Raw genomic sequence first — 16,973 nt, forward strand, 5'->3', positions numbered from 1 at the left:
CTATTGATCCCATCTAGAGTATTTTTTATTTCATTTATTGTGTTTTTAATCGATGCTTGATTCATCTTTAGTTCTTCTAGGTCCTTGTTAACTGTTTCTTGCATTTTGTCTATTCTATTTCCAAGATTTTGGATCTGGGAAATAGAATCTTGGATCATCTTTACCATCATTATTCTGAATTCTTTTTCAGGTAGACTGCCTATTACCTCTTCATTTGTTAGGTCTGGTGGGTTTTTATCTTGCTCCTTCTCCTGCTGTGTGTTTTTCTGTCTTCTCATTTTGCTTATGTTACTGTGTTTGGGGTCTCCTTTTTGCAGGCTGCCGGTTCGTAGTTCCCGTTGTTTTTGGTGTCTGTCCCCAGTGGCTAAGGTTGGTTTAATGGGTTGTGTAGGCTTCCTGGTGGAGGGGACTAGTGCCTGTGTTCTGGTGGATGAGGCTGGATCTTGTCTTTCTGGTGGGCAGGTCCACGTCTGGTGGTGTGTTTTGGGGTGTCTGTGGACTTTTTATGATTTTAGGCCACCTCTCTGCTAATGGGTGGCGTTGTGTTCCTGTCTTGCTAGTTGTTTGGCATAGGGTGTCCTGCACTGTAGCTTGCTGGTCGTTGAGTGAAGCTGGGTGCTGGTGTTGAGATGGAGATCTCTGGAAGATTTTCGCCGTTTGATATTATGTGGAGCTGGGAGGTCTCTTGTGGACCAGTGTCCTGAAGTTGGCTCTCCCACCTCAGAGGCACAGCACTGACACCTGGCTCCTCAATTTGAGGTGATTTGTTGTCTATTCATGTATTCCACAGATGCAGGGTACATCAAGTTGATTGTGGAGCTTTAATCCGCTGCTTCTGAGGCTGCTGGGAGAGGTTTCCCTTTCTCTTCTTTGTTCTCACAGCTCCTGGGTCTCAGCTTTGGATTTGGCCCCGCCTCTGCGTGTAGGTCGCCGGAGGGCGTCTGTTCTTCGCTCAGACAGGACAGGGTTAAAGGAGCAGCCTCTTCGGGGACACTGGCTCACTCAGGCCGGGCGGGAGGGAGGGGCACGGAGTGCGGGGTGAGCCTGCAGTGGCAGAGGTCGGCGTGACGTTACACCAGCCCGAGGCGCACCGTGCGTTCTCCCAGGGAAGCCGCCCCTGGATCCTGGGACCCCGGCAGTGGCGGGCTGCACAGGCTCCCGGAAGGGCGGTGTGGACAGTGACCTGTACTCGCACACAGGCTTCTTGGCGGCGGCAGCAGCAGCCCCAGCGTCCCACTCCCGTCACTGGGCTCCGCGCTTTCAGTCGTGACTCGCGCCTGTCTGTGGATCCCCTTTAAGCAGCGCTCTTAATCCCCTCTCCTCGTGCACCAGGAAACCAAGAGGGAAGAAAAAGTCTCTTGCCTCTTCGGCAGCTCCAGAGTTTTCCCGGGCTCCCTCCCGGCTAGCTGTGACACATTAGCCCCCTTCAGGCTGAGTTCTCGCCGCCAGCCCCAGTCTTCTCCCTGCGCTCTGACCGAAGCCCGAGCCTCAGCTTCCAGCGCTGCCTGCCCGGCGGGCGAGCAGACAAGCCTCTCGGGCTGGTGAGTGCCGCTCGGCACCGATCCTCTGTGCGGGGATCTCTCCGCTTTGCCCTACCCAGGTATGTGGGGAGTTTCTTGCCTTTTGGGAGGTCTGGGATCTTCTGCCAGCGTTCAGTAGGTGTTCTGTAGGAGTTGTTCCACGTGTAGCTGTATTTCTGGTGTATCCGTGGGGAGGAAGGTGATCTCCGCGTCTTACTCCCAAAGGTTTTTCTTTTAAATGAAAATAGGATCATATGCATATCTCACAATTTGTTCTTTTCATTCAGTAATGTATTGTATACATTTTCCATTTTAGAACATTCAGATTCACTCATTCTTTCAGATGGCTGCTTAGTATGAATACACTATATTTAGTTAGCCACTTTCCTATTGATTATGGTAGAGTAAATTGTGGATTCCAATCCTTCACTCTTCTATAGTACATTGAACATCCTTACCATGGCTTTGGGGTGGTCTTGGCATAATTTCCCATGTCTTGACTTCGGGCTTGGCTGTGTTACTTGCTTTGACCATTAGGATATTATCAGATGTGACACAAGCAGAGGCTTGAAACGTGCTTGTGCAATTGGGCTTGCCTTCTTGTTCTTCCGTCATTCCCAAGAAGAGTATGCCCCAGATAGTCACTGCCCCCTTTTGCCTGGGCCCCAGAAGGGGACACATGGAGCAGAGTTTTCCCAGCCAACTTACAGACATCACGAGTGTGAAAATAAATGCTTGGCTTTATGACACTGAGTTTTAGAATGGCTGTGTTTGATGGTATTACTGTGGTGATAGCATGTTTATAGGATGGTCATTTATGTTTATTCTAATTTTTATTAAAAATTTACAATTAATATCTAGCACTTGACACATATCTCACAACTTTCAGCCTGACAGATTCCCAGAAGTAAAATTGCTAGGTCAAATCTTAGTATTTTTGATGCTAAATAATGTTGATGGTGATAAATATTAAGATTTGTTGAACATTTTCTACATTCCAGACTCCAAGACTGTCGTATGTGCCAAAAACTGTAAAGGGTCTCAGATTTTACCCTACTTTCAAGCTAACAAGTTATTCTGCCACAGTTTCATGGATGCTGACAGAGACACGAGACTCCTGGGTAAGAGACAAAGGACTTTGTTACTCTGGACACAGCAAGCAGCATAAGGATCAGCATGTTTGCATTAGTTCCCTTTTCCTCAAATTACCAGAGGGGCCTCATTGCATATGAAGTGGATGGTGTTACAGGAAGGGATCCCTGAGCTTTGGGAATCCAAATCTTTTATAATGGACGGTAAGCAAGCCTTCCCTTTGCTCTAGAGGCAGACTCTATCTCTATTTTCCCTCTAAAAATATTCTTGAAAAGAGAGTCCAGAGAAAGGGCAATCAGTGCCTTTCTTCACAAGTCATAGAGAAATGTGAGAGACCTAGAGACAATTGTATCCTGGTGGTATTATAAACTTACTTAATCCTCTCTACTTTACAAATATGGAAACTAAAGTACGGAGAGTCTAGTAACTTTCCCAAGATCATACAGCTAAAGAGTCAGGCATATTGGTTAATATTTCTAGAACAAAGATAGATTTCTGTTTAAGAAAAATCTTTAATACTCTAATCCTAGAATAAGGAATATATGAACTCAATTTCTTCATTATCATATTAAATAGTAGTCCTTTTGACTTCATTAAGCTGTTGAGTTTATATAAGGAAAAATATTATATCTTCATAGCACTGTATCTAGAGAGAATGTTTTCCACGAACAGTTATTTTAAGAAGCCAGGACGCTTTCCAGGAAGAGAATACACGGGGGTAGAAAATGAAACCAGCCAAGCTGTCAAAGGTTTCAAGAGACAGTATGCACTTCAGAGCTAATATAGAAGCTTGATTTTATCATCAATATGTTTGACTGAATTTACTATCTTTGTGGGTTTTCAGTACTGATTGTTATGGAGGAAACAAAGAAGAAAGCAATGTGAATATGGATTTTTTCTGTTTGTTGAGTGCCAGAGGAGAAACAGTTCTACTTTGTCATATAATCTTATTAAATAATGTTTTATAAAGATTTAACCTTTTACCATTTGATCATTGTTTCACCAAGATATCCAAGTGATACCTTGACCTCGATTTGAATGTTTTTAGTGGAACACATATATTTATATTCTGTAGGGATTATCACTATTGTAACAAGGTGCCATCTCTGTCCAAATATAGTTATGAGAGGTCTATAAAGGAATCATAGAACCTTAGCAATAATGGAACAGATTCTGAGAAATAATATCTATAAATTGGCTGTTTAGAATTCAATGTCTGGGTAAAACATTATTTTGATTTCCACCTTTTTCACCCACCTGAAATTTCCTATATTTTAGATGAGACACATTCTTGTTGTAATACTGACCTGTAGCTTATTCCAGAGCCTTGTGTTTAGAAGGGCTGAGTTAATCTTTGATTATTAAAAATAGGAGCATTCTTATTATTTATAGGAACACTTATCTGAATTCATTACTTACATTTAACTTATCAGATCAGTTCTTTAAGAACCTTTTTTCATTCCATAAATAAAATTTTTATTCTATTCATATGATTTATTGACTCACGGAACTCAAGGAGGTACTGAATATACAATAATGCAGCTAAATTTCAGAAACAACTGAACTAAGGTCCTTGCTGCAGTTATAACATTTCACCCATCGAATTCTAAACAACCACTTTATAAATTTTATTTCTCATCGATTTTCCCGTTACTGTGCAGCTTCTCTTGGCCAAAAATTATGTGGAAAAGACTCTGGCTGTGCTGGAGACATATATACAGAACAAAGTATGAAAATGGAAATCCCCACAGTAACCCTGGAGATGAGGCACAGGTTCTGAGGAAAAGGAACAGCGCTGAGGAAACCCTCAATGATGCCCTCTGCAGGACCTCAATGAGGCCCCTTTCTTTTCTCCCGATTTTCTACAGTAAGTTGCAGTTTACTCTTTCCTCATATGTAAGATGCTTCAAATAAATCAAAAAGCAGGCAAAGAAAGATATAAATAATGAGAACAATATAACCAAGTCTGAGATAATAATATTCATGTCACCAAACCTGCAGGTTAGGAATACAGAGCAAACTAATCATTCAATTCTGATACATATGTTGTAGACTTTCAGAGTTGGATATATAATGATTATCCCATTTTCTCCAATGAAACTCGGGTAATCACCAATGATAACTAATTGACTGATTCATTCGTTTATTCAACAGCATACACTGAGATCTTACTTTATGCCAGATATTTAAAGAAGTACATTTATTTTATTTTTAATAGGTTATACATTCAAATGATTAAAAATGAAAATAATACTAAAAGGTATACACTGTAAAGTTTTATTCCCACAGAGGTTCCCAGCTACCATTTTCCCCATCCCACGTATCCTATAGGCAGAGTGACCATACACCCTGGTTTTCCTGGAACATTTCCAGTTTTGTGCTTTTTATCTTGGTTTAATTATTAATAGTACCCCCTTTTTATTCTTGAAAATGTTCTGGTTTAAATAATAAACATGAGAGAAAAAAATCAATAAATTTGAAAACAGAAAATCAATAGAGAGAATCATGAAACCAAAAGCTTGTTCTTTGAAAAAAAATCAATAAAATTGATAAACCTCTAGCCATATTGACCAAGAAAACAGACAGAAGACAAAAATTGCCAATATTAGGAATGAAAGAGGAACTATCACAACAGATCCTATAGAGAATAAAAGGATAATAAAAGAAGACTGCAAACAACTCTATGCCTATAAATCAACTCAGATAAAAGAGACCAATTATTAAAAGACAAAAATTACTTAAACTCACTAAAAAAACACTGCAATACCAAGAAAAAAAAGAAAGAAAAAAGAAAAAAACCCAGTCCTATAGCTATAAAAGAAACTGAATTTGTAGTTCAAAACCTTTCAACAGAGAAAACTCCAGGCCCAAATGTTCACTGGCAAATTCTAAAAAACACTTAAGGAAGAAATAATATCAATTCTAAATAATCCCTTTCAGAAAATATAAGAAGAGGAAACACTTCTCATGTATTTTATACTGCTAGGATTATCCTAATATCACAACCAAACACATTATAATAAACTGAAAATAAATACCAGTATCCCCCCTACAAACATAGATATAAAAATCCTCAATAAACTATTAGCAATAAGAATGGTACATATATAAATGGAATATTACTCAGCCATAAAAATGAACGAAATAATGCCATTTGCAGCAACCTGCATGGGCCTAAAGATTATCATACTAAGTGAAGTAAGTCAGACAGAGAAAGACAAATATCATATGATATCACTTATATGTGGAATGTGAAAAGATGATACAAATGAACTTATTTACAGAACAGAAACACTCACAGACTTAGAAAACAAACTTATGGTTACCAAAGGGAAAAGGTTCCAGGGAGGGATAAATTAGGAGGTTGGGATTAACATATACACACTACTAAATATAAAATAGATAATCAGGGCTTCCCTGGTGGCACAGTGGTTGAGAGTCCACCTGCCGATGCAGGGGATACTGGTTCGTGCCCCAGTCCAGGAACATCCCACATGCCGCAGAGAGGCTGGGCCCATGAGCTATGGCCACTGGGCCTGAGCGTCCAGAGCCTGTGCTCCGCAGTGGGAGAGGCCACAACAGTGAGAGGTCCGCATACCGCAAAAAAAACAAAACTAAACAAAAACAAAAAAAAATAGATAATAAATAAGGACCCACTGTATAGCACAGGGAACTCTACTCAATATTCTGTAATAACCTATATGGGAAAAGAATCTGAAAAAGAATAAATATACGTATACGTATAACTGAATCACTTTGTGTACACCTGAAAGTAACACAACATTGTAAATCAACTATAGTCCAATATAAAATAAAAATTAAAAGAAAAACGATTAGCAAATCAAATCTAGGCATATATAACAAAAATAATATAGACTGACCAAGTCAGCCAAAACCTATGAATACAAGGTTGGTTCAACTTCTGAAAACGCAGTGTAATTCACCACATTACCAGACTAAAGAAGAAAAAAAAAAAAAAAACAACACATGATTATCTCAATAGCATTTGACAAAATTCAACACCTCTTCATAATAAAAACTCTCAACAAACAAAAATGGAAGGAAAATTCCTTAACCTGATAAAGGATAACCATAAAACACCTACAACTAATATCAAACTTAATGGGAACATGGTAAAGATAATCTCCTTTCACCACTCCTACTCAACACCACAGTGAATGTCCTAGCCAGTGCAAAAAGGTGAGAAAAATAAAGTCATTTCAGATTGTAAGGGGGGAAAATACTCTATATACAGATGACAGGATTTTTACATAGAAAATCCCCCCAAATAGAGCAAAAACAGTTCCTAAAACTAGTAGGTGAATTTACCAAAGTCACAGGATAAGAGATAAATACAAAAGTCAATTACATTTCTATAAACTAACTTGGATTTAAAAATTTTTAAAACAATATTTACAATAGCACCACAAAAAGAAAACATAGATATAAATCAAACTATGAATAGGATCTATATGCTGAAAACTACAAAATACTGATAAAATAAATCAAAGAAGACTTAAATAAGTAGAGAGATATATCATGTTCGTGGATTGATAGACTCAATAATATTAATCCTAAATTCTCCCCAACTTGATATACAGATTCAGCATATTCCCCATCAAAACCTTAGCAGAATTTTTTGTAGGTATCAACAAGTTGATTTTTAAATTTCTAGGGAAAGGCAAAAGAATTAGAATAGCCAAAATAAAGTTGAAAAAGAAGAACAAAGTTGGAAGACTACGCTTTCTGATTTCAAGAAATACTGTAAACTACACTAACCAAAGACAGTGTTGCACTAGAAGAAAGGATGGATAATCTTTCCAACAATAGTGCTAGAATAATTGGATGTCCATAACCAAAATCAAAACAACTTATACCTCATACCTAATTTTAAAAGATAACTCTAGGGGCTTCCCTGGTGGCGCAGTGGTTGAGAGTCCGCCTGCCGATGCAGGGGACACGGGTTCGTGCCCCTATCCCGGAAGATCCCACATGCCGCGGAGCGGCTGGGCCCGCGAGCCATGGCCGCGGAGCCTGTGTGTCCGGAGCCTGTGCTCCGCAACGGGAGAGGCCACAGCAGTGAGAGGCCCGCGTACAGAAAAAAAAAAAAAAAAAAAAAAAAAAAAAAAAAAAAGATAACTCTAGATCATAGACCTAAAAGTAAAACACCAAATGGTACAACTTCCAGAAGAAATCATAGGAAAAAATATGCATGACCTAGGGTTAGGCAAGGAATTTTTAGGTATGACACCTAAAGAGCAATACATAAAAGAAAAAAAAACTGGTAAGTTGGTTCTATCAAAATTAAAAACTTTTGCTCTGCAAAACACCGTTCAGAGAATGAAAAGACAAGCCACAGACTAAGAGAAAATGTTGTCAAATCATATTTTGATAAAGGACTTGTATCTCAAAAAATTGATCAGAAAAAAAACACCCCATTTTTAAAATGGGCAAAAGGTATGAACAGACAAATTATTATAAAAGATACATTCATGTCAAATAAACATATGAAAATATGTTCAACATCATTAGTCACTGAGGAGATGTGAACTAAACCACAAGATACTACTACACACTTACTAGAATGGCTAAAGAAAAAAAAATACTGACACTATCAAGTGTGGACAAGGATGAGAAGCAACTGGGAATGCCATACATTGTTGATGTATATGCAAGATGGTAGAGCCACTGTGGAAAGCAGTTTGGCAGTGTCTTACAAATTTAAACATGTACCTACTATATAATCCAGAAATCCCACTCCTAAGTGTTTAATCCAAGAGAAATGAAAAATTTATTTTTACACAAAAACTTCTATGCAAATATTTATAGAAGCTTTATTAACAACCACCTCCCCAAACTGGAAACAACTGAGATGTCCTGCAACCAGTGAATGAATAAGCAATCTGATATATCAATACAGTGGAATGCTAGTCAGCTATAAAAATGATTTTTTTTTTATGGTACATGGGCCTCTCACTGTTGTGGCCTCTCCCGTTGGGGAGCACAGGCTCCGGACGCGCAGGCTCAGCGGCCATGGCTCACGGGCTTAGCTGCTCTGCGGCATGTGGGATCTTCCCGGACCGGGGCACGAACCCGTGTCCCCTGCATCGGCAGGCGGACTCTCAACCACTGCGCCACCAGGGAAGCCCAAAAATGAATTATTGATTCATGCAACAACGTGGATAAATCTTAAATGCATTTGCTAAATGAAAGAGGCCAGACCCAAAGGGTATGACTGCATTAACATGACATTTTGGAAAAGCAAAATTATGGGTATGGAAAACATATCAGTAGTTGTCACAGGCTGGGAGGTGGGGGGGAGGGATTGACTATTAAGGGGTAGAATGATGGAATTTTGAGGGTGAGGAAACTTCTGTATACAACTGTGGTGGGAAATAGAAAACTCTAATAATTTGTTGAAACTCATTGGACTGGACACCACAAATAGTACATTTTACCATATGGAAATTAGATAAAACCAACCAGGATTTGGACAGAACACAAGCTGGAATGCAGACTGGGACATATAAATCTAACTGTATTCCAAATAAATCCAATGGCCACCCTGAAGCAGGTGGAGAAGAAAGGAGTGACCCAAGTAACTTTGGAAAATGGTGTTTGGACTGGGTGCTATAAGGCTAAAGACAAAAAGATCTGTGCCCAAGCAACATGCTCTAGTTTTAAATGTGTTTCTTTTCCGGTATGGATTAGCAATTTTTAAAACTGCTTTATATGTGTACTAGGGTTGAACAAACAAGTAGATGTATTGTGGATAATGAGAGCCAGGTTTCCCACAGTCACAGAAAGAAGTTAAAAGTAAAGGACAAAAGTTAGAATAAACTGTGGTGCTGGATTTGAGTGGGAATATCAGTATGAACTCATGTCTTGTTTATATATCCACGCATTTACATACATGTAAAACATGTATATATACACAGATAGATACAGAAATATAGATAATTAATGTATATGCATGGGGTGGTATTTATACATATATTTCCTATCTCTGTCTTCTGAGAGGAACTAGAAGCAGTGATAGCCTAGCATTCAGATTTTAAATACCATTCTTTAATAAAAAGAAACAGGGCTCCTTGGAGAAGTGGTTGAATCTAGGGCTGGGCCAGGAAAATAAAAGATGAGCCTAGAAATTTGCAATGATAGAAAGTAGGGTAGTGCTTAAAGAAAAAAAATGAGACACAGTGGCTCCTTAATGGTCTCTGAATGGCCAAAGCTGGAACAATTTCAGAAATAAAAGAATAATGGTATTGAAAGAATAAAATAAATAAATAAAGAATAAAATAAATATCCATAAGCTCATACTGATGTAAATAACTGAATAAATCAATAAATGGGAGAAAACATACAACTTGTCTCTACAAAAGAACTCAAACTATTAAATGAAGAAAATAGAAAGCCACCATTAACACACCATAAAAGCTGTTAGCAAGAAAAACCAGCTAAATTTAGTGGGTGAAAGTTTAAGGAGAAACAGGATATTTGCACAGGCTTGAAGTGCCTCTCCCCAAATACTTATTAGTTACAGAGAAGAACACAGTAAGATTACTGGAGAAATCTAACAGGCATCACCCTAAGCAAGGGATGAATATTAACTTAAACAGTAATAAGGCAGGCATATCATGTCCCCCCGAATATGAGGCACCGAGAAGTACACAATATCACTTCTGTGGTATTTTTCCCAAATTGCATAACCTCGATCTAGTCATGAGAAATCATGACAAACCCAAATTGAGGGACATTTTACAAAATAACTGACCAGTAGTCTTCAAAGATCCTAAGGTCATGAAAGACAAAGGCTGAGGAAGGAGACAGGACAAGTAAATGCAATGTAGGCTCCTGGATTGCATCCTGAAACAGAAAAAAGACATTAGTGGGTAAACTGATGAATTCCAAATGCAGTTTGTTGTTTCCTTAACTGTATCATACCAGTACTAATTTCTTAGTTTTGATCACTGTACCATGATTATATAAGATTAGTCAGGAGAGTGAGACATAACCTCTGTAGAAGCATTCAAAATGTATTCATTAATTCATTCACTAAACAAGAACTTACCAAGCCTCTACTGTCTGCCAGGCATTGTGCTTGCTGTTGAAAATTTAAAAATCAAAATAAAGAGAACAAAGGTCCTGTCCTCAAGTAGCTTACAGCCTAATCAAGGGGAGGTAAGGCACACTGACAATTATGCTGTACAATAAACACTTTAGGAGGGAACAGAATGGCTCTACAGAAGAGGTTACATTTCGGTTGAATTCACCACACTGATAAGAGGCAGGGCATGCCTGGCGGAGGGCGCAGAGCCTGCAAGCACAAAGACGTGCCTGTAGGCTTGAATTCAAGGTTCCCTTGTGGGGCCAGATGCAGATGAGGCTGGTGGATTAGGCTGAAGCCATTAGAAACTTGGGCTTCATACTGTTCAATGGGAAACTAAAAGTTCAAGTGGGGAACTATTAAATGTTTTTAAGCAAAGGAATAAGATAATCAGATTTACTTTCTCAAAAGATCATTTTAGTAGCTATATGAAGGATGCTTTGGGAAGAGTGATCAGAAAACCAGTTAGAAGGCTATCATAGTAGTCATGAGAGAGGATGGTCCTCATGGAATCCCTAGGATTTCCATGGCTGAAAAGACCTTGTTTTTGAGTGGGGTCAACAAGTGTGAAACTATTTATCAATTGAAAATCAAGAGGGAAATCAGAAAAAAAAATCAATATGTTCAGGCACTTAGAATAAAAACAGACTTTTAGGGCTTCCCTGGTGGCGCAGTGGTTGAGGGTCCGCCTGCCGACGCAGGGGGCACGGGTTCGTGCCCCGGTACGGGAGGATCCCACGTGCTGAGGAGTGGCTGGGCCCGTGAGCCATGGCCGCTGAGCCTGTGCGTCTGGAGCCTGTGCTCCTCAACGGGAGAGACCACAACAGTGAGAGGCCCGCATACCACACACACAAAAAAAAAACCCAGACTTTTAATAGAGTAAATTCTCAGGTGTCCAGAAACCCCTTCTCTAACAGATGAATTAGTTTATTGACGACTTCAGATTCTTTAACTCTGTAATTGCCTGACTTAAGTTCTAATGTGGTTTACCAAATGGTAGACAGAGGAAAATAAATTAAAAACACTAAATTTAATCAGTTTGGCTCCCTGACTGCTGTTTAATATGGAGAGTCAAGGAGGTGAAAACTCTCATTACACTGAAGTGTGCAGATTATCTACCAGGTGCATACACATATCCCCCATCTTCATCCATAAATCAGAGGTCACTGCAAGAGAAAACTTACGAGTAATTGGCTCTTTGCATTGACGCCCTAAAATACTCTCCCACTTTTCATATTAAAAGCTTTATTTGGCCCCTTCACCTGAATAACGTTTGCGGTGCTCGTTTCTCCTTCACCGAATGGCCCTACAGTTTGATGAATATGCCTTACAGCTGTGGTTTGGACATTCTCTCCATCTCACGTGAGTCTCATCTATCAGAATAAGAATTGCCAGATCAATTCAGCCAGCCACTCGCTAAGCAAAGGAGGACTCATCTCGGATCTGACTGCATTCACTTGAGGGCTAAAGTTCTTCTCAGCTGCAACCCCAGAGAGATGAGAAGAATACATTAATTGCTCTGGTGCTTGTAAAAGGTGTTCTGTCCAGCTACCTAAAGCAAAGCCGTGTTGCCTTTTCACTGTAGAAGACTTCCTGGTAAGTGTGAATTCCCAGTCTTACAGCAAAACTCAGAAACAACTGCAGTTTTAGTCTCGGTGCTCTCTCTCGTTTCGCAGCTATTTACAGTCAAACAGAAATACCTACTCACCTGTAGACAAAGCAAGAAATAAATTATGCTGAAGAGACAAAAAACCGGTGAGCAGACATGTGTTTTACTCTCGGTCTGGCCATGATGAATGAGGATGAAGAGGGGCTTGTTTTTTTCTTCAATGAGAATGTTTGAGCTCGGTATTTTTACCATTTTTTATGCTCATTAACAAAATCTTATTTTCCTGTCGTTCATAAGTTACTTGATACTTTCATCCTTCTAAAACTCAAAACATTTTCTTCTCTTGGACTCTGACCGGATGCAGGGTATGTGTCAAATGACCCAAACGCCGCACGCTCACCGGCATGGGACGGGTAATTCCGCAAAGCGGACGCCGCAGGACCTCCGGGACATGAGTGGGCTGAAACTACCTATCCCGGCGTGCCCCGCTCGCGAGCACAACGAAGATCTGTAGTCGTCCGGGTCACGGGGCTGCGCGCTCCGTGCGCGCCCCCGGGTAGCGGCCTGGGTCCCGCCCAGGGCGGAGGGCCCTCCAGGGCCGGGAAAACTGTGATTCCCGGCATGCCCTGCCACGGGTGCGCCTGCGTACGGGAGCTACCGCGCGGAAGAGCGGGTAGGTTTAAGCGCTGTCTTAGTTCCATAGAAACCAGCCCACTTGCTGCAGGACAGAGCCGCAGGCGGACCGATGGACTGTGGGGTGAGGCTGCGGGGCCCTGGGAGGTCCGGTGTCCGCGGGGGCGGGTCAGCAGTTCAGATACGGTCCCAGTCATCTCTCCCTGCCGCCCTCTCCCCTAGCTGGCGGAGTTTACTCTTGCCCTCTGGACCTCAGGACCCTGATTAATGGCGCTTCTGCGCGGGATGCCGATGAAAACCGTTTAGGAGCGAGGTTTGCATTGACCTGGCTCCAGCGGGGGAAGGATAGCCACCAGAGAGGGCCGCGCATAAGCCCCAGTCCGACTTTTCTTTATTTATATGTTAGGTTGGCGTTATAGGTTCCTGGGAAAGCCATTTCGTTAATTTTATGGTTTTGCCACCGGTTATCTTCCCTGGCCCACTCGTTAGAAAGCAGGTGTCAGGAATTTACATTCGTTCATTGCTGTTTCCCCAGCTCCTACCAATTAGGCTGGAACAAAGTTAAGTTTTTGTTGAACTCTACCGCTGTTTGCCACCCACAATGTCCCATGTACTGTCTGGGCTCTGAAGATAGAAAATGATTAAGAATCTGACCTTACTGAGGTGAAGCTCGGGTTAGTCTGGCTTGAATGCTCCACACTGATCTTGGAGCGCCCAGGACTGGGTCCTTGAATCTTTTCTGTTCTCTGTTATCCAGTCTCCGTGGCTTTAAAAGCCATGTATATATTGACAACTTCAGAATTTATATCCCTTATTTGGAGTCAGGGGAGAAAGGTCCACCTTTCTCCCCTGACTCCAAATCTACAAGTTCAGTCCGGTATTGGGCATCTTTCGTGTTTTAAATTTAACATTTCCAAAACAACTCTTGATCTTTCCTCCTGAAACTTGTTCTTCCTAAAGGCTTTCATTGTCTCAGTTAATGGCTTCCAATGCATCCTTTCTCATCTAGTCTATCAACCAAACCTATCTTTAACATATGTCTGGACTCTGACCACTTCTGACTGTTCCATTGCTAGCACCCTGGTCCTAACCAGCGGCATCTCCCTTGGGTTATCGTAGTAGCTTTACAAGTGGTCTTCCTACTTTGCTGTTGTCTTTCTACCATCTCTGCCTGGCTACCATCTAGGCAGGCTGATCGAGTTAAAAGTTAAGGTAGATCACAACACTTCTCCACTCTAAACCCTCCAACAGCTCTGAAAGTAAAGGCAGACCTTTACAATAGCCTTTAAGGCTCTGTGTAACCTGTCCTGTTATTACTCTCTGACCTTATCTCCCACTATTCTCTCCTTCACTTTGTGCTTCCCAGTCAAACTGACCTCCTTACTGTTTGTGGACCCATCAGGCCTTCTGACTTGCAGTCTCTGTTCACTCTTTCTGGACCTTTCTGTCCCATCCAGATGTCACTCCTGTACCTCCTTCCCAGGTCTTTGCTTAAATATCATCTCAGGGAGGTTTCCTTTGACCGCTCTGTTTAAAATGGAAGCCTGCACCACAGCCTCCCTCCCATCCTCTTTCCTGCTTTTTCTCCATTGTACTTATCACCAGTGAACAAACTATATATTTTACTTATTTCTTCAACTGGAATATAAGCTCCAGGAGGGCAGGGAGTTAGTCTCTTTCTATCATTGCTGTATTGCCTGGTGTCAAAACAGTTTCTGGCTCATGGTAGGCGTTCAGGAAACGTTTATTGGACATATGAGTGAATGAAGAAAATATTTCTGACCAAATTATTTTCCAGTGATTGTGGTAAGCAACACTGAGTTCCTGGCCTGTTACTTTGGAACCAAGAGCATCTAGTTGTAGCTATTGCCAGATATAAGAATGGAGCCTGTGCCTACAGAAGCAAGTGTTGCCTTTTCAAAGCCACCTGGCTTTTACTAGTATATTACTTATGACATTTGTCTTATTCATGCCATGCTTTCAGTGAGGTAACCTGAGCTCTCTGGAAATACTTTCCCTAAACATAGAGACAGCACTGTATTAATTTGATAATGATATATTTAGGAAAGTAATTGTGAATTAACTTTTTTAAAAATAAAAGCTTATATCTTCGTATTTTTATTCTCGTTGCTATCAAGCATCAGGGCTTAGGTTCAAGGCTGCATTCAATGATATTTACTCCCTTTCAAAAACAGCAAAGCACAGATATGTTCAAGCTATAGTCTCTTTGCTGGAATATTAGCAATTAGAGCTAAGTTCTCTTCTTGTAAGAAGAGTTATGGCTTCTATCCCCATAAGTTATAGATAGAGTTGAAAGTCTGTAACTTCTTAATAGCATATAGAGTTATAAGTCTACTCATTTTCGTTGCAGTTGCTCATACCCCTGCCTCTCCTCCCTCATCCGGCAGGTCCAAGCAAGGGTAACAGAAACACCATGCCTCCACACACAATCCACAGGCCACCTGGAGGTCAGTGGCTGTAACTCTATGTGTGTCGGAAATGCATTCTGTTTTATAGAGCAGCACAAAGGAGAGAAATCTTGGTCAGGAGCACAAAATAAGAATAAAAAGAAAATGTGTACCCTTTGACCTACATCATTCCATTTCCCCTATCTTCCAGCCCCTGGCAACCACCATTCTATTCTCTGTTTCTATGAAATCAGATTTTTTTGTTTGTTTGGTTTTTAGAGTCCATATATAAGTGATAACCACACACTGTTTTTTCTCTGCCCAGCTTATTTCACTTAGCATAATGCCCTCCAGATTCATCCTGCAAATGGCAGGATTTCCTCTCATGTGGCTGAATAACATTCCATATATATATATATATATATATATATATATATATATATGTAAATCACATCTTTATCTGTTCATCCACTGAAGGACGTTTAGGTTGTTTCCATCTCTTGGCTATTGTGAATAATGGTGCAGTGAACATGGATATGCAGATATCTCAAGATATTGATTTTAGTTCCTTCAGATATATACCCAGGAGTGGGGTTGCTGGATCATATGGTAGTTCAAGTTTTAATTTTTTGAGAAACCTCCATACTGTTTTCCATTATGGCTGTACCAGTTTACATTCCCACCAACAGTACATAAGGTTCCCTTTCCTCCACATCCTTGCCAACGTTTGTTATCTGTCTTTTAAAACTAGCCATTCTAACAGGTGTGAGCTACTATCTTGTGATTTCGATTTGCATTTCCCTGATGATTGGTGATGTTGAGCATCGTTTCATGTACCTGTTGGCCACCTGTATATTTTCTTTAGAAAAATGTCTATTTAGGCCCTCTGCCCATTTTTTAATTGGATTATTTCTTCCTTTGCTACTGAGTTGTATGAGTTCTTTATATATTTTGGATATTAACCCTTTATCAGATATATGGTTTGCGAATATTTTCTCCCATTCTGCAGGTTGCCTTTTCAAATAAGACATTCTGAGGATCAAATGTATAACATGGTGACTATAGTTAATAATATGGTATTGTATACTTAAAAGTTGCTGAGAGTAGATCTTTAAGTATTCTTACCACAAAGAAAAAAAGTTACTTACGTCAACTATGTGAGGTTGTTAATTATGTGGATGTGTTAATTATTTTGATCTTGGTAACCATCCTGCAAGGTATATGTATATAAAATCATCATGTTGTACACTTTAAATGTATACAATTATATTTGTCAACTATTCCTCAGTAAAGTATTTGTTTGTTTGTTTGGGGTTTGTTTTGTTTTGTTTTAAGTAAAAAGAGAGAAACAGGCCGTTCTCTGGGACCAGTGGGGGAAAGACAGAAGGTGGTTAGAGAGCTGTCCTCAGTGGCTGTAACAGTGTTACATTGGCAAGAAGCTCAGCCTTTGCGCTGGTGCCCCCTTAAATCCTGCCACCAGTTTTAAGACTTCTTTAATTCCTTCCCTGGGTCCTGGGGACCACCTTCAGTGACTTGAACCTAAGGGAGTCCCCACTTCCATTGCTGGGATACCTCGGGGAGGCATCTAATCACACAGCAAGTGA

This window comes from Mesoplodon bidens (assembly GCF_964165515.1).
Source record: "Mesoplodon bidens genome assembly, chromosome: 8".
Lineage (NCBI taxonomy): Eukaryota > Metazoa > Chordata > Mammalia > Artiodactyla > Ziphiidae > Mesoplodon > Mesoplodon bidens.